The sequence below is a fragment of the Giraffa tippelskirchi genome, chromosome 2 (genome assembly GCF_054371585.1).
Source record: "Giraffa tippelskirchi isolate mGirTip1 chromosome 2, T2T-mGirTip1v1.2.pri, whole genome shotgun sequence".
NCBI lineage: Eukaryota > Metazoa > Chordata > Mammalia > Artiodactyla > Giraffidae > Giraffa > Giraffa tippelskirchi.
Window position 1 is genome coordinate 153676217 of NC_137276.1, and position 23568 is coordinate 153699784.

General features: G+C 37.7%; 1 protein-coding gene across 7 annotated transcripts in view; it reads left to right on the forward strand.

Annotated features, from left to right (window-relative positions):
- Nucleotides 1–23568, forward strand: part of MAP3K13 (mitogen-activated protein kinase kinase kinase 13) — a 156612-nt gene that overhangs the window by 50321 nt on the left and 82723 nt on the right. For 2 of the 7 annotated variants that reach the window (XR_014077221.1, XM_081571364.1), the window contains one exon: nucleotides 22437–22505. The exons of the other annotated variants lie outside the window; for them this stretch is intronic. The gene's annotated coding sequence lies outside the window, so the exon portion shown is untranslated. The remainder of the gene's footprint in view (nucleotides 1–22436; nucleotides 22506–23568) is intronic. 7 annotated transcript variants of the gene reach the window in all.

The following is a 23568-nucleotide window of genomic DNA, read 5'->3' on the forward strand; positions in this document are numbered from 1 at the left end:
AGCACATGTAACGTATTTTGAACATAGATGACATTCAATAAAAATATGTATATTTTATTTGTATATTGATTTTTCAGAGCTTTTAAGTAAGCACTAGGTCCAATAATCTTCCCTTCCATTACGCTGCTCCATCTACTTATTGCTTGTATAGTGAATGTTACATGGAGAACTTCAATTCTCAACCTAGTTCAGGAGACTATATCAGGACTTACAAAGTAGTAAAATTTTAAAATATATGTTATAGATAAATTGATTGATTGGGGGCAGGTTGCTACTAGTAGCAATTACTATCTTTTTTGGGTAGTGTGATTATGTGTAATGGAAAACCAAGAGCTTTGCAGAGTGGCTTCAACATTTGGTTTTAAGTGTATTTCTTGGACATCACATATGATTATATTTATGAAATACTTTAAAACAGATCTTTCTCTGAAATATTTTGAGGTTCTGTCATCTCTGTTCTCTAAATTGGTGTGCTTAGTTGCTCAGTGATGTCCAACTCTTTGCGACCCCATGGACTGTAGCCTGCCAGGCTCCTCTGTCCATGGGGATTCTCCAGGCAAGAATACTGGAGTGGATTGCCATGCCCTCCTCCAGGGGATCTTCCAAACCCAGGGATTGAACCCAGGTCTCCCACCTTGCAGGCAGATTCATTACCATCTGAGCCACCAGGGAAGCCTTTTTATTTGATGTTAATAATAAAGAGCTGACTGCAGTGCTGAGTGTGGGTTTACACAGAGTGAGCCTGTATATGGATAGCTGTATAAAACTGATTTTAAAAGCAAGCCACACTTTTACTGACTCTGTGTTAACATCTTCTCCACTCTGACTTCCATTTTTTTTTCTGCTGCACTTGTATACTGTGATCCAATATGGGAAGGGAAAGTGCTGGTATGTGCCTTACCAATTTTACATTTGTTAAGAACTGCCTTGGAAGAATTGTCCTAGTCTCTTATATCCAGTTTTCCCAAATCTTCCCCCTTCAAGTTTACTTCCTTTTATAACTGACTGTAACCACCCAACCCAAAATGATCATTATATCAGTAAGTGAGGAAGGTTTGGTTCAAGCCCTGGGCAAACTGCAGCATAAGGACAGGGTGTGTTTGTATAAGACAAGCCTTTATTCCCTTTACAAACATGCCAACTTGCCAAAGACAAGCAAATGGCAAATACTGGCTATAGTCTGGACCAGGAAGAGTGGCTCTGAGCTTTTACTCAGCCTCACCCACATTTCAGAGCTTTCAGTGAGCCTCAACACCAGGCTGTTCTTGGAACATTTTTCTCCAAGGGACAGGACACATTTTTTTTGTTTTGTTTTTTCAGCTAAGGGCTTGTTCTTACCTCTTTTTATGTCAACAGAGAGCAGCAGATAGCACCACTCTATAGCCTAACTGCTGCAGCTGCTGCTAAGTCGCTTCAGTTGTGTCCAACTCTGTGCGACCCCATTAGACAGCAGCCCACCAGGCTCCTCTGTCCCTGGGATTCTCCAGGCAAGAATACTGGAATGGGTTGCCATTTTCTTCTCCAATGCATGCATGCATGCTAAGTCGCTTCATTTGTGTCTGACTCTGTGCAACCCCATGGACAGCAGCCCACCAGGCTCCTCTGTCCACAGGATTTTCCAGGCAAGAATACTGGAGTGGGTTGCCATTTCCTTCTCCAATAGCCTAACTAGTAGTCCTCAAACTGGGTGAGGCCCAGTCTCCTAGAGCCTACAGAGACAATCAACCCCAGGGACTTTTTTTTAGCTATGGCAAAGACTGGGTCTGTTACAGGCATTGGGAGTAGGGGTGGGAGTGGGGGTGGGTTGCTAAACATTTTGCCTTATGTAGGAAAGTCCCACGCATGGAAGAATATTCCCACCCACAAAAGTCAGTTAACTTCCTTCTGGTATTGTTCTCCAGCCTCAAGTAAAGCATTCCTGCCTAACTTAGCACTTTCACCATTTGTGTTGGTATTCGTCTTACCAAAGCAACCTAATACTACAAACTGGCCTTTTCATCTTTGCATTGTCACTTTTTAAATTCACTTTAAATTTTAGTCATTGAATGACCACAGACAAGTCTTTAATAGGAGAGGGGAAAGAGGTAATGGATAGAATTCAAAAGTATAAGTCAACAGGTTACAGAGTTTAGATAAAGCTGAATTAGATAAGCCAATCTTCTTGAACCTTAATTTTCTCACATATAAAGTGAGACTAAAATCTACTTTATTTTAAAATATTTTGTAAATTTTAAAGTGAAGGAGAAGATTGTTTACAAAGAATGTCTAGGGCCAGATTTGTACCCAATTATTATTTTTAGAAATTTGACATCCAAACCTCTCATATTATACTTAGGAGCTCATATCCCAAATAAACGATAGTTGTAGCCAACATCCTCGGGATAACATGGATGATTCTCATTGAGTCATGAGTCCCAGTGGACCTGGGTCATGTGCCTATCGTTTCACTAATATTATAACCAAGTAGGTGAGTTGCCCTGCCTTGTGTCACATGTTCACTCTTGGAGTCCTAACTTCAGGTGGGGTTGGCTTTGCCTGAACCTCTTGGACTGAGAGTAGGGGAGAGATAGTTTCCTCAAACGGAGAGGATGTAGGGGCCGACTTTAAAAGGGGGCAGTTGTTCACTATTTCTATGTTTTGATCTTCAATTATGCTACATGCTTTGTAAAGCTAAAGTGGAAATGCCAACTTCCACTAAAGAAGCAGGGAAATGAAAACAGTATCAGAAGTATAAAAGTTAAATGGTTGTTTTTTTACATGACCTCTCAGAAAGAGTACAAACTCTATATGGATGGGTAAAATAATGTATAAGGTTATTTTTTGTTGGTTTGGTTTTTTTACCCTTTCAATAAGTAAAGTGTCTTTATAAACTGAAAATATTATTTTTAGTCCCACAAAAGTTTGGTTTATGGTAACTTGCCAGATTTTGTGTTTTATAGAGTAGTGTATTTCAGAGATGTTAAATGTTTTATTTATTGAGAAATCCATTTGCTTTTGATTTGCTTTAATGCATTTTCATTATTGATCAGAGAATTATATCCCTTGTTTGTAATCATCCTTTTGACACAGATAATACATTAAAACTTCATTAAGCCATTAAATTTTATTCTAAATAGCATAAAAATCTCTAAACAATTGCTTTTTTCCAGTTGTCTAGATGTTTTATTATCCTTGGATAAAGATGCTAGACTTCAAATCCACTTAACTCACAATATTCTTCAAAATTTTCCATAATTATATGAACCTTTATGATTTTTTTCTATCATAAAAATGATTGTGGAATTTACCAACATGAGACTTTCATCTTTTTAAAAGTTAATAGGTGTATTAGTTTAAGTTTTTATTTATAGTCTACTTTTTCTAAAAGGATGTGCTTATGACATATATATACATAACAAGGTTAACAAAGGGAAAATCAAACCTAAAACAAGGAAGGTAAAGCAAAAATGATAACCACAAAAAGCTAAAATAAATTATATAGAGATATAGATTGATTGATTTGAGCATAAAGTTGGCTCTGGGCTTCCCTGCAGGGACCAAAAAAAAGGGCAATTCAGTGGATTACATTGTTGTCATCTAAAAGGGAATGCGAATAATTCTTCAAGAACAGAAAACAGTTTCCCTGGTACTGAGTTCTACAAACGAACTCCTCTTGTGAATTTATTACGTGTGAGACATCATGCAAGATGGTGGACAGTGTAAAAGCAATATAGCTGTTCCTTATAATAAAAGGAAAACCATAACATAGAATGTAACTCAATGATAGTGACTCTGCTAGGGAGTACTGTGCTAATGATATTTAGGTAGCGTGTAGCTTTCTGATGAACTCTCTATCTTCTTTGATGCAAGGACAGATTTTAGTAATATTTATAAGAATGTTTTTCCTTAGATGGTTCTTAAAAATCACTTTCTCAGATAAACATTTCCTGACAGCTGGACAGCAACAACAACAAAGTTTGAGTGATAGTCTGCTGAGGTCTTTGAATGTTGAAACTGTCTGCATGAAAAATAAATTAAAAAAAATTTTTTTAATAAAAAGAATGAGAAGGTAGAAGATGTGATCTGGAACTCTGGATTAGAAGGACTTGCTCAGAGCACTAGTCTCAATCTACTGTAGTTTAAGTGAAAAAAAAAAAATTATTTGAGGAACCATGTACTTTGAAAACAGGATAAGTTAGGGTTAATGTTCTGATATGGAAGTGGAGAATTCTAATTAGCGTTCTCACCTATTAGAAAGATTGTTTTTTTATATCAGTTCATATAAACAACATCTTTATGTAGAAAATTAACTTTTTTTTTTTTTTTGATAAAAAGAAGTTTTGGTCACCTCTCTTAACTTCCTCAGGGTTTTCCCCCACTCACCTTCAGAACCTCAGAGAGTATTCCTCAACTTCCCAAAAGGAAATAATTAGGATGAGCTTTTCTTTGGAAGATGTGTCACTAATGCGTATTTCTAAATTTCCTGAAAAGATTTGTTCTAGCTTTGTTGTTGTTCAGTCGCCCAGTTGTGTCCGACCCTATGGACTGCAGTGCTCCAGACCTCCCTGTCCTTCACCATCTTCCAAAGCTTGCCCAAGTTCATGTCCATTGAGCAAAATAAAAAATCTTTATTTTGTTTATATTAACAACAGTAAAACAAAAACAGTTACCAGAATCATTTTCTGAGTATCTTCTATATGCAGGTATTGTGCTGAAGTCTTCACATATTTTATTTTATTTAACTTTCACATAATAGGCATATAGCCTATTTTTCCTGTTTATTTTTCCTCTTCCAGTTTTATTGAGATGTAATTGACATACAACACTGTATGAATTTAAGACATACAGCATAATGATTTGACTTACTTCATGAAATGATTAACACAATAAGTTTAGTTAAAATCTATCATCTTATATACATACAAAAGAAAAAAAAATAACTTTTCCTTGTGATGAGATCTCTTAGGATTTTGTCTCTTAACAACTTTCATGTATAACATACAGCAGTGTTGATTATATTAATCACATTGTACATTAATTACATCCTTAGTACCTATTTATCATACAACTGGAAATTTGTACCTTTTGACTACCTTTGTCACCAAAGATGTTATTTAATAATGACTATTTTCCCCACACTGTACATCTTACTCTAAAAATGAGAAACCAATAGCTTGGTTTACCTAAACTTACATAACTAATGATAATAATCAACAGAGTCAGAATTTGAACCCAGATCTCTTTACTAGCTTCTAGCTACACTGGTACCTGTAAAAGAAATCTGAATCATCATGCATTAGCACTGAGGTCATCATACTCTCTTTCTTGGTATTTATGACAAAAATTGCCACTAGATCATAGTACTTTGAACTTCTCTTAGATTCTGACTTAGTCATTTTCCTTTAAAAACACATTTTTTTCTCTCTCAAGAAAAAAACCAGCTTTAGAGTAGCTCATTTTTTTTTCTTGGCCACACCTCAAAGCTTGTGGAATCTTAGTTCCCAGACCAGGGATGGAACCAAGGTCCTCAGCAGTGAAAGCACGGAGTCCTAGTCATTGGGCCACCAGGGAATTCTCATAGAATAGATCATATTTGATGCCAGAATAATTGTGCCTTAACTTGTGTTCTTAAATTTTTTCCTAATAGTGAGTTTTGAATATCTTCTTGGGAAAGGAGACCAGATTATCTTTTAGTCATTACTGAAATTTGAAAAGCTCCATTTGGTTCTTAAAAGAGTTTACTCACCTTGATAACTGGCTTTGTAGTGCTCCATACTCAGTGTGCCTACATGCTGAAATAAAAAATTACTTGTGACTATGGGACTTGGCTTAATATCCCTAGAGTTGCAATGTCCCATTCAGTAGCCACTAGCCACATATGACTATTTTTCAATTTATATTAATTAAAATTAAATAAAACTTAAAATTCAGTTCCTCAATCATAGTAGCCACATTCCACATGCTAATATATGAGACAGTGCAAATTATAGAACATTTCTGTCATCACAGAAAGTTCTCAGGAAGCATTGCTTTCGGATATACATTTTTCATGGCCCTTTTTCCCTACCTTACAAATTCTGTGCCCAAAACAACATTGTTCTTCTTGAAGAATAACTAGTGCAGTTTCTGAGATTTGGGGATACAACTTATCTTCCCAACAGATTTCCCGTCATGTTTGACACAGAGAAATTTTTGTTGACAAGGTTATTTCTGTGCTCTAGGGAGGCATGCTAATCCAGACTAGGTCCATCTTACTAAAACGGCAAGTCAGTAGAGCTAGCTAATTTTTATTTGCCAGATTACATATTAAACCAACATGTTAGGTGACTGTTATTAGAACCATTATGCATTCTGTTTTGTTGAATTGCTTCAGAGACGTACCCTGGCCTTTGATTGAGTAATGATGTTTCTATGAAACTTAACAGCCAATGTGTTAGCTTCTGTAACAGATTTAACATCTCATTGACATATTTTTTCATAAAGAGGTTACCTCTTTCTATTAGTCTGTATTATTTGGAAGTTTGTTGTTTTTTTTTAAATATATAAATCCAATTCTTCTGGTATAGCCTGGTTGGCTTTGATTGCCGTTGAAGGAAACAGAGATGTATATTCCTTATCTTCTTTTCATTTGTGGATTCTAAAATAATCTTAGTACATGGACATGATTGATATAGATCAGTGAGGTGCACTCAGGCCTACTAGGAAGGTACCAGTACTACACTGGTCTTGAGCACACCCATGTCACATGGGTAAATTTCTTTGGTCTGTCTTTTCCATTGTGATATTCCACAAGAAGCTTCTTTAAAGAAATTTGTTGAATATATTGTTTGCTAATGATATGCTGTTGCTTAAGTATATAGAACACTATGTCTTTCCTGTGTACAAAATAGTCCTGGGAAGTTGGGGTTTTTTCTCCCCAAATGAAGTAAGCAGTGAGCAGTACTTATTAGTGGAGAAGGAAATGGCAACCCACTCCAGTCCTCTTGCCTGGAAAATCCCATGGACAGAGGAGCCTGGTAGGCTACAGTCCATGGGGTCGTGAAGAGTCAGACACAACTGAGCGACTTCACTTTCACTTTTCACCTTCATGCATTGGAGAAGGAAATGGCAACCCACTCCAGTGTTCTTGCCTGGAGGATCCCGGGGACCGAGGAGCCTGGTGGGCTGCCGTCTATGGGGTCGCACAGAGTCGGACACGACTGAAGTGACTTAGCAGCAGCAGCAGTGCTTATTAGTGTCAGGTTTGAACCCTTTATAATCACATAGAAATAAGCAACCACTCTCCTGTCAGCTGTACAAATAATCTGATTGAGAGAGCAGATATCTGTTCAGAATGTTCTTGGTCACTGGACACCGATAACCAAGGCCTTATATTAACCACTATTGTTCTAGTTTCAAGGATTTGAGATCATTTCTCAAGTTCAAAAAAGCTATGATCAGTATTAGTAAAGTATTGGTAACTGTGAAGTGAAATGATGCTATTCAAGGGGAATAAATTTTATTAATCTCCACTTCTGTGTAACTTTGAAAAAATTTAAAATAAAGAGTAAAAAATGAACTCTTCTCAATACTTTGTAATGACCTATATGGGAAAAGAATCTAAAAAAGAGTGGATATATGTATATTATAACTGATTTACTTTGCTATGTAGCAGAATATAACATAACATTGTAAATCAACTATACTCCAATAAAAACTTTAAAAATTTCATTGATGATATTAAGCCCCCCAAAAAAAGAATTAAAAAAAAAAATCACAATTTTTTTTTGTTGTTTTTTCTTGTACTAAGTTGTATGAGTTCCTTGTACTTTTTAGAAATTAACCCTTTATCAGATAATATATCTGGTTTACAGATATTTTTTCCCACTCTGTAGATTCCCTTGTCATTCTGTTGATTGAAGCTTTTTAGTTTGATACAGTCCCACTTGTCTATTTTTGCTTTTGTTGCCTGTGCTTTTGGTGTCATTTCAAGAAATTATTGCCAAGACTGATGTCAAGAATGGATAAAGGACTTGAACAGACAGCTCTCCAAAGAAGACATACAGGTGGCCAGTAGGTATTAATATGTGAAAAGGTGTCCATCATCACTAATTATCAGGGAAATGCAAATCAAACCACAAGGAGATATTACCTCACACCACTTGGGATGGCTTATTATTTTTAAAAAAGATAACAAGTGTTGGAAAGATAACAAGTATTTAAAAAAGATAACAAGTGTTGTAGCGAAATTGTAACCCTTACACACCCTTGATGGGAATGTAAAACAGTGCAGCAGTTATGAAAAACAGTATGGAGATTTCTCACAAAATTAAAAATGAAACTACCATAGGATCCAGCAATCTCACTTCTGGGTATATATTCAAAAGAAATGAAATCAGGTTCTCAAAGAGATATCTACACTCCCATATTTATTGCAGCACTCTTCATAATAGCCAACATATGAAAACAACCCACGTGTCCATCAACAGATGAATGGATAAAGAAAATGTATATGCCTACAATGGAATATTATTCATCCTTTAAAAGGGAAATTCCACCATTTGCAACAACGTTGATGAGCCTGGAGGACATAACACTAAATGAAATAAGCAAGTCACAGAAAAAGACAAATGTTGCTTGATTATATTTATATGAGTTATCCAAAATAGTCAAACTCATGAAAGCAGAGAATACAACAGTGGTTTCCAGAGCCTGAGAGGAGAGGGAAATGCGGAGTTGTTATTCCACAGATATAAAGTTTTAGTTATACTAGATGAATAGGTTTTAAAGATCTGTAGTACAACATGCCTGTAGTTAACAACATGGTATTTTATTGTGCAGTTCAAAATTTGCTGAGAGTACATCTCATGTTAAGTGTTTTTGCCACAAAAACCTACAGCAGCTATAACAAAAAACCCAAAGGAACACATGAAACTTGGAAATGTCAGATATGTCTACTACCTTGACTGGGATTATGGTATCTGCATAGTCCCAAACTTATCAGTTGTACACATTAATTATATGTAGTTCTTTGTATAGCAATTGCACTTCAATAAAGCTGTTAAAAATTTTTAAATAAAAAAATTAAGGTCATGAGATCTTTAGGTGAATTTAATTACAGCTATTTTTGTTATTAGTAATAAAACATTTTACTAAAACCAAAATCTGCTCAAAGAACATTATAAGCTCTTTGGATCTGTGTCTTAATTGAATGTCAGAAGTTTAATAAGCCAATGAGGAAATGTCCTACCTTATTTAAAATGTAGCAGTAAATTACTCTTTCACACCCACTTTTTATTCATCACAAATGTCCGTAAGGTGATACTGCTTTGTGAGACAATTACATTTATGGTATATTTTCTTACCTATTTCCTTAATCACTAGGTGGTTATTCCCATTATTATTTCTCTACTATTTTACTTTTACAAGTCTTGGTGTACATCTACCGGGCATCGGTTTTAGAAACTCTCTGACTTTGTTTCACATCAGATGAGGCACACTATTGAACAACAAGAAAAAAGTTAAAGAAACTAACTGAGGAATAAAAGATTGTGGTATCTTCTATATGCGTTTTTGGTAGCACTGATGCCACCGAAATTCTATTTTGAGTCCCTCATTCAATAGCAATAATAATTTTTCATGACTATCACAGCTTGAAACACGCACTCAGGCACACACAGACACACACACACACACACCACCACCACCACCCCCTACCCGCCTCCTCACGCTGCCCGTCTGTCCTAAGGCAGTGGCAGGAGCCTGATTGGTGGGCTCTGTTTATTCTGTGAGCATATTCCTTCTGAAAGAAGGCAGGCCATGAGTGCCTGAAGCCTATTGGCCAGGACTGCTCTGGACCCTCCCTTTCTTTTTCACGGCACACACCACAGCGAAGTCTGTGCGGAATCCTAAACCAGCCCAATTTACATCCATTCATGAATCTGTGACGTCAGCAAGCCTTCGGGCTTCTCTGCGGTGGGCTGGAAGATTGTGTGGGTGGAATCCCCCTCCTCCTTATTTTTCTAATTCTGCAAGGCTTTTTAAATGAACCTTCCATCTTTTTTAAAGCAAGAAACTGGAACGGCATGTGTAGGAATTCTTCATTGTTGTGAGTATCGCACTCTGTTTTTCTGTTTCATCAGCATTTATTTCACAAGGACAGATGGAGAATGTGTTTTTGATTTGAGGTGATTAGAAAACTGATATTATTGAGGGAGACACAGTGAGAGAGACAGAGACTGAGGCAAAGAGAAACCTGAAACCCCGTTACAGCTAGGAGTCTCTGAAACTGACAGCTGGTTTTCTTTTGCTCGTCTGCATGCTGCTAGACGTGGACATTTTTCATTTATGGTTCTGCACGTTACCTCTGGATGTGGGCTTGGCTTTCCTTAAAGAGAGCTCCATCTCTCTGAGAGATGATGTGAATTGTATTAGGGGAGAAGCCCAGAACTGGGACCAGAAAGGTGCTGGGGAAAGCCGGGCCAGCTAGACCGAGCAGGTTCTAGCTGCTGAGCACTCGTCTTCCTTTCCGCCGTCCTTTCTGTTGTTTCTCACCCTTCACCTTGCCTTTGTTTCACAATTGTATAACAGTCAACATCTTGGGATTGTAGTTTGAGGAAGATGAATACCAGTTCAACCTCCCCCCCCACCCCCCACACAAGCTTTTATTATGGGAGCTATAGTGGTGTATTTATACATGTTTGTAGCTCTTTATGTCACTCTGCACGTTTTATTTATGTTTTCAAAAACCTAAAACCTTCACCAGAGGCAGAAAGGGAATTATCTTTAAATTCTGACTTGTTTAATATTCCCTAGTGAAAACTAAGAAGCGGTTTCTTAATATAACCTGTAATTATATGCATGGAAATGCACATGAGCATTTTTCTAAGATAAACTTCCAACTGAAATTTGTTTATTCCACTGTGTCTGGGAAACATGGAAAACTTCTGATACGTTCCAGGTGTTAAGCTGGTTCGATAGTTTGCTTGGAGTTTTAACAAAAAGTGTCTGAATTTGTTTTCCAAGCCTTTGGTTGATTCTGGTGAAAGTTGTGGTAGTAAAGAAGAGGGATGTGCCATTGTGACATGTTCTGCCCCCGGGGCAGCTCCTCAACACACATAATCTAATAGCATTTTCCAACTGCCTCACTTAGAGCAGTTTATAGTCTAGTCAGCAGCATGTACCTGGTTGTTCTTTCCAATGAGAGAGAACACAAGATGTCTTATTATTTTTTTTTTATCATTCAGCCTTGTCTTGTTTACTTTGTGTAATCAATACTTACTTTTGAAGTTTTCATATGATAATCTGCTCATGAAACAAGGCTTCTAAATTATGGCTCTAATGATATCTTTTGAATTATTCTTATTAATGAATCTTCCAACTGTAAACTTATTTCAAAATTACCTGAGGATTTAGAATTTTCTTTTATTTCTCATTTTTGGCATTGTCCTCACTCACTTTGTTTTTCCTGAGTACATTTGAACTCACTAGAATTATAGAAGGGAAGACTTCTGCCTGCTTTTAAACAAGATTTTTGTCCTATGCTAAGAAAACTATGGTGTCATGCTTTGCTATTTTTTTATCAGCAGGTTGAATAAATAACAAAATTCCCAACATTTGTAAACACCTTGACTTATTTCAGCATTTTTTGAGTATGTACCTTCAGATATGTTGTTGAAAGTAGCAATTTCAAAGTTATTTTAAATTATTAAAGACTTTTAAGTCACTGCTAGATCAAAAGACTCCTTAGGATTTTTTTTAAAAATGTGTTTACAGGGACACGTTCACTGCTGGTCCATTGGTTAAGACTCCATGCTTCCATTACAGGGGGCACAGGTTTAATCCCTGGTGGGGGAACTAAGATCCTGCATGCTGTGTGGTGTGGCTAAAAGCAATAATAAAAAGAAAAAAAGAAAAAAAATGTGTTTACATAAGCAGACTCATCTTAGGAAATGTTCATCAGATTTCGATATACATTTTACCAAAGAGAGCTTTATTTCCATGAAAGAAATGCAGTCTGCCCTTTGGTTTTAGTAAAGTAAAGCTATCCCTTTAAGGCACAGAGTGGATATAGAGTCTCCCTCTCTCTCCACTCCTAGTGGCTGTATTCTAAATGATATTTATTTTCATGTATAGTGTACTTGTAGGGAAAAAAAACAATAATTCTTAATTGTTTAATATCAAACAATAAAATCCTGTGTATCAGTGACTGTCAATAGATGGCTTTCTGTTTAAAAATTGAAGCTACTCCAGAAGTAGGAATTAATTTATTTAGTAAACAAAGTCAGTCAAACCAGAGCCATGTCCTGGGGAGCTGTCAAAAGAAAGGTTCCTAAGGGCCAGCGGCCACATCCACTGTTACATGGTGGAACAACCATGCTTTGAATGGCAGAACCGGTCAGTTTGGCTTGGCTACCTATCTTCTCTCTATATGCTACAACTGAATTAATTGCTTGGTGAGTTTAAATGAATCATGATAGTCAAGATGACCAATTCTGCCAGGTGGCAGCCTGACTGTTACTATTTCGATTAAAATAAAAAACATTCACCAAGAACACTCTTTTACTTGAAAAAAAAAAAAAAGTCTTTTAAATGATATCACACTCCTGCTCTGTGTCAGTTATTATTCCTTAAGGATGTGGGGGAAAGAAAGAATTAGAAGATGCCACCTTCATCCCTAAGGAATCTAGAAGGTAAGATGCTATACATTTTGAGTGTTATGGTTCAGAAATCGGTTTCTGTAAACAGACATTAAGATTAGAATTACCTGGGGGAACTTTCTATCTTTCCAATCCAGTGGTTTTTAGTATGTTCACAGAGTTGTTCAACCGTCACCACAGTCAATTTTAGAACATTTTCATCATGCAAAAAGAAACTCTCTACCCATTATCAGTCACTCCTCATTTCCCTTCAACTCTCAGCCCTAGGCAACCACTAATCTACTTTCTCTACATGTATACTTGCCTATTCTGATCATTTTTTATAAATGAAATTATACAGTATATGGTCTTCTGTGACATCAGTTGACCTTTGAACAATGTGTGAAGGGAGTTAATCTGAGTATAATTTGTATTCATCCCTCTGTATCCACAATCCTGCATCCTTGGTTTCAACCAACCATGTATAGTAGTGTGGTATTCACAGCTAAAAAACTACAAGTATAAGTGGAGCTGTGCAGTTCAAATCCATGTGGTTTAGAGGTCATCTGTAGCTTTGTTCTCTTAGCATAAGATTTTCAAAGTTTATCCATGTTGTAGCATGTATCAGTGGTTCATTCCTTTTTATCACTGAATAATATTTCATTGAATAGCTATACCACATGTTACTTACCCATTTATCAGTTGATGGACACTTGTGTTCTTTCTACTTTTTGGCTGCTATGGCTGCCAAATGTACAAATGCTGTGTACATTTGTGTACAATTTTTGTGTAAACATGTTTTCATGTCTTTTCGGTATATACCGAAGAGTAGAATTGCTAGGTCATATGATAACTGTATGTTTACTATTTCCACACTTTTTTCACAAACCATTTTCCAAAACAGCTACACCATTTTGCATTTCCACTAGCAATGTATGAGGGTTGCAACATTCATCAGCAAATATTATTATCCATCTTTCTGATAAGAGCAATCTTAGGGAGTTTGAAGTGGTAGCTCATTGTGATTTTGGTTTACGTTTCCCTGATGGGTAATGATGTTCAGCATCTTTTCTTTTGCTTATTGGTCCTCTGTATTTCTTTTCTGGGGAAATATCTATTCAGATCCCTTGCTCATTTAAAAAATTAGGTTATCTTTTTATTATTAAGTTTAAGAGTCTTTATTTATCTTGGATATACGTTCTTTATCAGGTATGTGGTTTGTGACTTTTTTTTTTTTGTTCTATGGGTTGTCCTTTCACTCTCTTCATGATATTATTTATAGCACCAAATGTTTTAATTTCTATTTTTGTCATTGTTGCTTGTGCTTTTGGCGTCATACCTAAGAAGGCTTTACCTAACTCAAGGTTAGGAAGATTTACTCTGTTTTCTTCTAAAAGTTTTAAAATTTTAGTTATTACATTTAGGTCTGTGATCCACATTGAGTTAATTTTTGTGAATGGTATAAGGAATGGTTCGACTTGATTCTTTTGAATGAGGTTATCTACTTCCAACATTTGTTGAAAAGACTATTCTTTTCCCCACTGAATTATCTTGGCACACTACCAGGGAACTTAAAAAAATACTGATGCCATGGTCCTGCCTCCAGAAATTCATATTTAATTGATCTGTGGTGGGGGCCAAACATCTGCATTTTTAAAAAGCTCCACAGATGATTCTAATGTGCAGCCAGGGAAGAAAACTATTTGTATAGATAGAGGGTTAGCCTCACAGAAGAGGGACACTATTTCTGAAACAGGAGACAGGATGAGTGAAGACATAGAATTCTGATATGGAATGAAGAGAAGAGAGAAAAATTAAGATTCATTCCGGAAGCATGGGATTTCTTGCTAAGTACGCATTAGTCATTTTCAAAGAATGAGGACATCATCGGAGGTTAGTGAAATATGTTAAATTAAAGGAAGAGAAGGAGCTTATTAAGCAACCTCTACATGCCTGTAAGTCTGTTGGGAGTTTTTGCATACATTATTTCATTTCAAGTATAATCCTCATAATATGAAGTGAGTACTACTACTCCCATTTTATAGATGAGAAAACTGGCTCAGAAAGATTGTGAACCTAGCCAAAGACACCATGTAGTGCACACTGGACTCAATTTTTAAACCCAACTCTGATTCTTGGGGGCTTCCCTGGCTGTGGTAATGGAGAAGACTCTTGAGAGTCTCTTGGACCACAAGGAGATCAAACCAAAAGGAAAAATCCTAAAGGAAATCAGTCCTGAATATTCATTGCAAGGACTGATGCTGGAGCTGAAGTTCCAATACTTTGGCCACCTGATGCAGAGAACTGACTCATTGGAAAAGACCCTGATGCTGGGAAAGGTTGAAGGCAGGAGGAGAAGGGGACGACAGAGGATGAAATGGTTGGATGGCATCACCAACTTGATGAACATGAGTTTGAGCAATCTCTAGGAGTTGGTGATGAACAGGGAAACTTGGTGTGCTGTAGTTCATGGGGTCGCAAAGAGTCTGACACGACTGAGCAACTGAGCAGAGCTGGTAGCTCAGATGGTAAAGAATCTGCCTGCAATGCGGGTGACCTGGGTTCGATCCCTGGGTTGAAAAGATCTCCTGCAGAAGGGCATGGCAACTCACTCCAGTATTCTTGCCTGGAGAATCCCATGGAGAGAGAAGTGTGGTGGGCTATAGTCCATAGGGTCGCAAAGAGTCAGACACGACTGAAGCAACTTAGCACACACTAATTCTTAATCCCATTCTTTGTCTCTGTATACCATGAATTTTGAGCATTGAGCTCTACCATCATTCAAGATTGGTTCAGTCCAGCATGAATCTAAATCTTCTCTAGCAATGGTCTGGACTGGACAAACAGTAAGATAAGTTGGACAATGTGGGTAAAGTGTTGGCGCAGCAGGTGCAGTGGAAGATACGAGGGTGAGGTGAATGAAAATTATCATGTGTTAACTAATCATGGAGCCCAGGCTGACTGTTCTCTGCTTGGGTGTAGCTGACAGGAAAAATCCTAAGAGGACAGAGGGCCACAGGAGAATGACTGAAGAGATTGATGAGGAGACCAGGGTGGAAACAAGAATATATCAAATAGACTTGGCAGGTATAGAAGTGTTGGCATTTATTTAATCAACAAATATTTATGGAGCATGTACTGTATATTCAAGGTACTGGGGACCCAGAAAGAGAAAAAAAGAGACAAAAATTCTTGCTCTCTTGGGGAGCTTATTTTATTGGGGAGGACAAAAAGTGAATAAGTAAGTTATGTTTAGACTGTTATAAATGTTGAGGAGAAAAATAAAGGTAGGAGGGGAATAGAGGGTAGGGATGAGGTGAAATCAAAAAGGAACCATGTCATCATTTGGTTTATGTGCTGATGTAGATTCCTCAAGGAGACTAAGCAACCATCAAACTGAGGGTGCAGTGGCTGACCATGCCAGGCACTTTGGGTTTATAAAGAAAGCAACTTCTAAGTACTAAAACTCAGAGTGAGTAGTTAGCATTAACTTTTTGTTCAGCACCTTTTATATATCCTGTACCTGGTACAGAGCAAACACTTCAGAAACATTTGTTTATTGAATGAGTACAATTTTTTTTGGATTAGTAATTTTTCCACTGCTTGGAGGGCAAGGCAGAGATGATGCTTGGGAATTTTTTCAAACTTTGCTTGCTGCCCTTTTAGGATAGATCCTTCTAAGTATGCATGTGTACGTATGGATGGAGACAGGGGTATCCTTCCATAAATGTCCCAACTGAGAATCATTGCATACTGAGGGATAGTTAACAAGGAGGATGTATTTTAGTGTTCAGATGAATTGGGCCGAGACCATCAGCGTAAGGAATACTGGAGACTCTTATGCTTTTTTACACTCTTATGCTTTTTACACTTTAGCAGAAGATTCACATGCGCCACCTTAAACACAGGGCAAACTGAACCCTTGGTGTATAGTGAAACTTTTTTTAAGTAATAGTTTTCAATAATGAGGTTCTATTATGCAGTCATTTACCTGCCTTCTTTATCTAAAAGATTACTAATATTAAAATGGATAAAATCAACACGTCTTCTGTTTACCTGCTGTAAGACACAGTGATGCAATTGTTTGTTGTTTAGTCGCTCAGTTGTGTCCAACTCTTTGCAACCCCATAGACTGTAGCCCACCAGGCCCCTCTGTTCATGGGATTCTCCAGGCAAGAATACTGGAGTGGGTTGAAGAATTGGACTTGAGTCTATAAGAGCCTGTGTAGCAGTCTAAGATCATCCTTGGCAAGATTCCAATTATCTCAGCTTTTTAAAATTTTCCCTCAACTTTGGTCTTAATATATGAGATGGAGAAATTGTTCTTAGTGATCTTAAATGTCCTTTCTAACTCTAACATTGTTAGGATTCTTAAAATTTGTTTATTACCTACATCAAGTAGGCAAGTGACAATTTGTAAGACAATCTTGTTAAAATCTACCTTATTCCAATTTTTCATAATACTTTTATGGAAGTTTAACTCCCATGGGCTGCTGCTACAGTGGAGGAGGAGAAAGTGTCAGAAGTGTTTGAGGTAAAGATATCTGGGTGAAATCACTTTCAGGTTTGCCTGGAGATTTCCTCATACAGAGAAAATGAGTGCTAATGAGCTCTGACTATGCTATCTTAAGATAGGCTCATTTTAAATGTTATTTGTCTTTGTCATCATTCTTTATAGTTAAGAGAGAGTTTCAATTAGACTAGTGATTTGATGGTCTGGGCTAATAGGGCATGTGGCAACAGATAATCTAATAACCTCAGTTTGGCTGTGTTTTGTAGCCTTTTCCTTAACCTGACTTTTACTAGTGCTCTTAAGAAGCAAACTCAGTTTGGTTCTTTCTGTGCATCTCTTACTACCGCCTATGATTCTCTAATTCAGGCTGAAGTGTGATGAAGGATGAGACTCGGTGAATGGGAAAATGAAGACCCACTAAATCCATAAATGGTATAACCAGGCTTTGAAAAAATAAGATTTTGTTATTTTGTATGAGAGTTGCTAGCCTTTGAAAATTATTTTCACATTCTCCAGATAACACTTTTGTTGCTGGGTTGGTATTCTGAGTTTGCAGATTTTATTGAAGAAAAAATAGATTTTTAAAATTATAAAACAGAAAACCCCCTTTTAATTTTTGTGCTCATTTCCTCCAGTCTAAAATTTTTCTTATATCCTTTTTACCTGTGTAATAGTCAAGCAGAGAGGTCTAATGTCTAGTCTTAACATCTGTAATAATTTCATGTAGTGGTTCCATTTGGTAACAACACATATGTGTAGCAGTGTGGCTAAAAACATCTTACAAAAAGCAATCAGTATTGTGCATAAACCCTAAGAGAATGGGTAGTAACTGCAATTTTAATTATTTAAAAATTTAAGGAAAGACAATATAGGAGTTTCCACTGACAGATAGTAATTGTCTTCAGTGTGCTAATTTATATTGTGAATTCCTGGGCAGGGGTAATAGCTGAATTCAGCAGTACTAGAAGGACAGTTTTGTGAAATTCTGGATTACAAAAAAAAAAAGGTCAAAGAAGTAAAAAAATGAGTTGATTAAAAGTGAATGGCTGGAGGCTTCCCTGGTGGCTCAGTGATAAAAAAACAAAAAATCTACCTGCCAATGCAGGAGACACAGGTTCAATCTATGCTCCAGAAGATCCCTTATGCTGTGAAGCAGCCAAGCCTGTGGGCCACAACTACTGAGCCTGTGCTCTAGAGCCCGGGAACAGCAACTATTAAGCCCACGTGCTGAAGGCCTGGGTGCCCTAGAAACCGTGCTCCACAACAAGAGAAGCCACCACAGTGAGAAGCCCCCACATCACAACAAAGAGTCGCCCCAGCTTATCATATCTAGGGAAAAGCCCACGCAGCAGTGAAGACCCAGCACTGCCAAAAATAAATAAATAAATTTTTAAGTGAATTGCTGGGACTTCCCTGGTGGTCCAGTGGCTAAGACTCCACGCTCTCAGTGCAGGCAGCCTGGGTTTGACTCATGGTCAGGGAACTAGATCCCACATGCCACAACTAAAGATTTCACATGCCACAGTGAAGATCTAAGAGCCTAAGTGCTGCAATGAAGACCCAGTGAATGGCTTAGGAAATAGCCAAAGACAAAGGATTGGAGAAAGGTGATGGAGAGCCCAGGGAGACTGGCTGAGCTGTGGCTCACCTGCCTAGGCAGGTGGCAGCCAGGCCAGCAGTTTCCACCATAAACCAAAAGAAATGGACCTGAGAACCAGCCTGAACAGACTCTTAGAGTCCTAAAGAGGGCTGTCACAATTGCTATTACTAAAGAGGACTCAATTTGCCAAATAAGCCCTCTGAGGCTTCTTATTACCCCTGAGGCACTGTGCCTGTTTCTAGTAGCTGTCCCTCCTGCGTTTAATGGGACACATTAGGCTATGTGCAGGCGTAGATAACCGTGGATAATTGAGATTAGTGAGATCAAGCCCACCAAAACACAAAACCATGATTGCTTTTTCCAGAGAAAATAATCTTTTGATTAAAGTGAGATTAAGCATTTTACTAATTAGTTACCAAATATTTCCTCTCACATAACAAATTCAAATACAGATGCATGCGAAGAAGCAGATGCAACATACCTTTGGATATTTCCAGGAAATACTAGACCTAAATTACTGACTCATTTTAAATTTTTGCTGAGCATAAAAACTCCTGGGAGACATCCACCTGTTATTGCAGCTGCTGAGGCTCAAGAGCCAGGCTGAAAAGAAATTTTACTACTTTGCCCAGTTCTCCCTCTTCCCTCCTCATCCTCCCCCTCCTATTTCTGGCCATTTTTGAACAGAACCCCTTCCATCTGTTTGTCGAATCAAAAATAACTGAACATTTGCTTTATACTGCTTATGTTAATGATCAAAGCTAGGCCCCAATCTAATCCTTATGTGTTCTCAGAGACCTGGAGACCAGAGTAGATTTCTTGGAGAAAGAAAATCAATCACATAATCCTTTATATTTTCTTAATCCTTTATATAATCTTTTCTCCAATCAGGGCTTCTGCCATAATACATTGAAACAGCACCCACTCCCATCACCTGCTCCCCTTAGATCAAAAGTTTATCTTCACTGATAAGGATTTCTTTAAACTGAATCGTACATCTTTGATACTGGCTTTTGTTAGTGTCAGCTATTTTTGCCACAGATTGTCTTTTTCCTGCTAACAATCTAAAAGGCCTTGGAATGGCTTTAAAAACAAAGAGCAGCTAGCCACTCATGTTCTAATACTCTGGACCAAGGCTGGAAAGTAAAAAGGAATGACCAAGAGAACCTCACTATTAAGGCCGGGCAAAGGCCGCCAGGGTAAGGAGAAGGAGGGCAGTCCTAGGAAGTACCTGTCCAGGAGGCTGTACTGTCTTTAGCCTCACCAAGCTCATGAGCAATATGAAGCAGTAACTGTATTGTGATTTAACTGAAATGCATATGGATTGTACCCAAATGTGTCTTTATACTGGAAAATAGTTTTGTGTTTGAATTGAGTGGGCTGAACTTGAAGATTCAGGGTGAGGAAACTGTAGTCTCAAGTATTCTTCTAAAAGAAATCTCCAGTTTATTCCTGAGTCATTATAAACCAAAGAATTGCCTAAGACTAAGACACTAAAGTTTTGGGGCTTGGTTTTGGGACCTATCCTTTCATTGCTTTACATATTTATTTTTCACCACAGGAAACTGGAAGTTAAAAAATTTATTTTTCTTTGATACTTTTTACCAAGCAAATTCTCTTATTTGAGATGTAATTAATACAATATAGTTTAGAAAAACTATTCAATAAGAATTTTTTCCCAGGTACTTAAATTGTAGTTTCTTTTATAGGGGGTACCTAAATAATAAGATAAAAAACTTCTATTTCTGTTTCTCAGTTGACCCATCCACATCAGCCTCCGCCCACCAACCATGACTAGGTCTAACTATCCCAGCTGGCTTACCTGCCTCCACAAAACCTGGTTCTATACAGTGAGAAGTATTTATGAGCTATACATTGATTATATTTTCCCTCTCTTCTACAAAATTAAGATGCACTAGCAATTTAAAAACATTAATCTTGCAAAAGATCTACACGTGAGCTAGCTATTACAGTGGTTCTCAGAGTATGGTCCTAGAACCAGGAGCATCAGCATCACCTGGGAACATGACAGAAATGCACAGTTTCAGGCCACTCCCCAGATGTTCTGAATCTGAAATGCAGGGGGTAGTGTCAGGCATCTCTGTTTTAACAAGCTGGCTAGGTGATGCCACTGCATAGTAAAGTTTGAGAATCCTTGATTTATAGGATAACGTCGCAGAATTTTAATATGGATAGGAATCACTTGAGGACTTTGTTAAAAACCGGATTCTGATTCACTTAGTTGGATGATCTTTTTTCAGCATGTCTAATTAGCTCCCATCTGCCTGCAATGCAGGAGACCTGGGTTCAATCCCTGAGTTTGGAAGATCCGCTGGAGAAAGAAATGGCAACCCACTCCAGTAATCTTGCCTGGGAAGTGCCACAGACAGAGGAGCCTGGCGGGCTATAGTACATGGGGTCGCAAGAGTCAGACACGACTTAGCGATTAAACCACCACCAGTGCTCATGCTGCTGGCCCTGGGACAATACTTTGTGTTGAAGAATTGGCAGGGGGCTACTCCAAGAACTGGACTCCCAGATGGCTCAGTAGATAAACAATCTGCCTGCAATGCAGGAGACTCGGGTGACACAGGTTCGATCCCTGGGTCAGGAAGATCCCCTGGAGGAGGGCATGGCAACCCACTCCAGTATTCTTGCCTGAAGAATACGCTGGACAGAGGAGCCTGTCAGGCTACAGTCCGTGGGGCCGCAAAGAGTTGAACACAACTGAGCACCCCCACACACTTTTTGTTGATGATTTCACTATTTAAAAGAGCCCCAAAGTGTAGTGTGGAAGTGCTGCCTGGAGTGCCTATGAAGGCTATGATGTGCTGAGAAAGTCAGCTATGTTTAGGCAAGAATTATTGTGCTGTTGGCTGTGAGTTCAGTGTTAATGAATCAGCAGTATATATTAAGTAGAGTGTCTTTAAACAGATACCATAAAACAAGTTTGTGTATCAATCAGTTGAGGAATATGTTGTGTCCAGGGGCACGCAGAAACCTAACCCTGTATTTCTCCTAGAAGTATTGGTTCAGTATTCACTAATTCATTGTTCATGATGACTTTATAAACGCATAGCTATCACAAATGACAAGAATAACTACTTAGTAATCAATTGATATAATTTATGCTGCCTTTTTTAAATGATGGTGATGAAATCTGTTCAATCAATATGAAAAATATATATGATGTAGTAAGAGAAAAACAGGAGACAAAGTTTCAGGTACAGCACAGTCCGAGTTATGTTTAAAATTTTTCAAGTGAAAAATTGAAGGAAGTACACCAAAATTTTTTGAGTTAGGGTGAAAGAGTGATTTTTCTTTATTTCTCAAATTTTTGTAATATTGTTATGTTAGGTTTATAATGTTACACTTTAAAATCTGTGTCTTACTAGTGTTTTCAGAGACATAAGGTATTAATATTGAGAGGCACTACCTATTCACCTCCTTGAGAGCCAGAGTCAGATACATTCTGGCTGTCGGGTTGACCTTCTTAGGAAAGACCTTATTCAGTTTGATATAAGGGAGTGTGCTATCTTTATTAAGCCAAATAAAACTGCTCTAAATCACAATGTGAATATCCAAGAGAAATCCAGAATTAGAAACCCCTTGCAAAGGTTAACTGGCTATTTGATAGATGCTACTGGAACCATGCTTTGTAAATAATTTGTCTTGCCTAACCACAGCTTTTCTAATTTCTCTGCATTTTCCGACTCTTTTGACATAGGTAAAGAGCTTGGCTTCTAAGATCAAAGAGTTGAGTCCTGGCAGTTCCATTTATTAGCTGCCTATGCCTGTAAGTTATTTAATGTCTCTAAGTTTCCCCCATGTATGCAATAAGGGTAATTCTAGAACCTAATGAGTGTTAAATGAAAAGCTGACCATAGCACATAAGATACACTAAACCCTGAATAAATGGTATTTGCTATATGTTAGTTTTATTCCCTTCACTGATGGTCTGCCGTATTAGAAAAAAAAAAGACTGAGTGTCAATACCTGGGGAAAGTTTTTTTAAAAGAGAAAGAAAGAAGAGAAAAAGAAAAAATGAAAAATTACATTCCTGTCCACTCACAGTACACTTAAAGAAACTGACACGTACCCTATAATAGAGCAGTGGTTCTCAAACTTTTGGTCTCAGGACCAAAAAAATTATTGAGATTCCCAAAGGGCTTTTGTTTATATGAGTAGTATCTTCTAATTTTACCATAATAGAAATTAAAACAGGAAAAATTTTAATACTAATTCATTTTTAAAAACAAGTACACATTCATGTAACTTTTTGTGAAAAGTAACTAGTTTTCATACCTCCAACATTTTTTGTGAGGAAAATGGCATTACGAGAAGAGACTTCTATAAATCTTTTTAATGTCTGACTTAGTAGATGGTAGTTGGATTCTCAGTTGGCTTCTGCTTTTAGTCTATCATAATAGCAAGTGGCATATAGTAGCCACTGGGAGATTCCACTGTAAGGATTAGTGGACTTGTGAGAGAGTGTGAGTGAAAAAGGAAAGTATAATGTCTCATTATTATGAAAATAGTTCTGACTTCATAGACCCTCTAAGGTCTCAGGGCTCCTCAGAGGCCCCGGAGTACACTGTGAGCACCAGTGCACACAGGATGTGAGTGTGACAGTGGAGCAAGAACCATAGCAGACATCACTGTTGTGCTCCCCTTGTTCCAGACACTGTGCTTTCCATCGTTAAACCTCACAACAGCTCTCATTACAGTCCTTAATTTCCAGATGAAACTGAAGCACAAAGATGTTAAATTCCTCAAAGTGGAGCCAGTACTCAGTTTTAGATAGTCTGGCTTCAGTGTCCAAAGTCTTTTCTGTGCCACCGTGCTGCTTCCCTAATTGG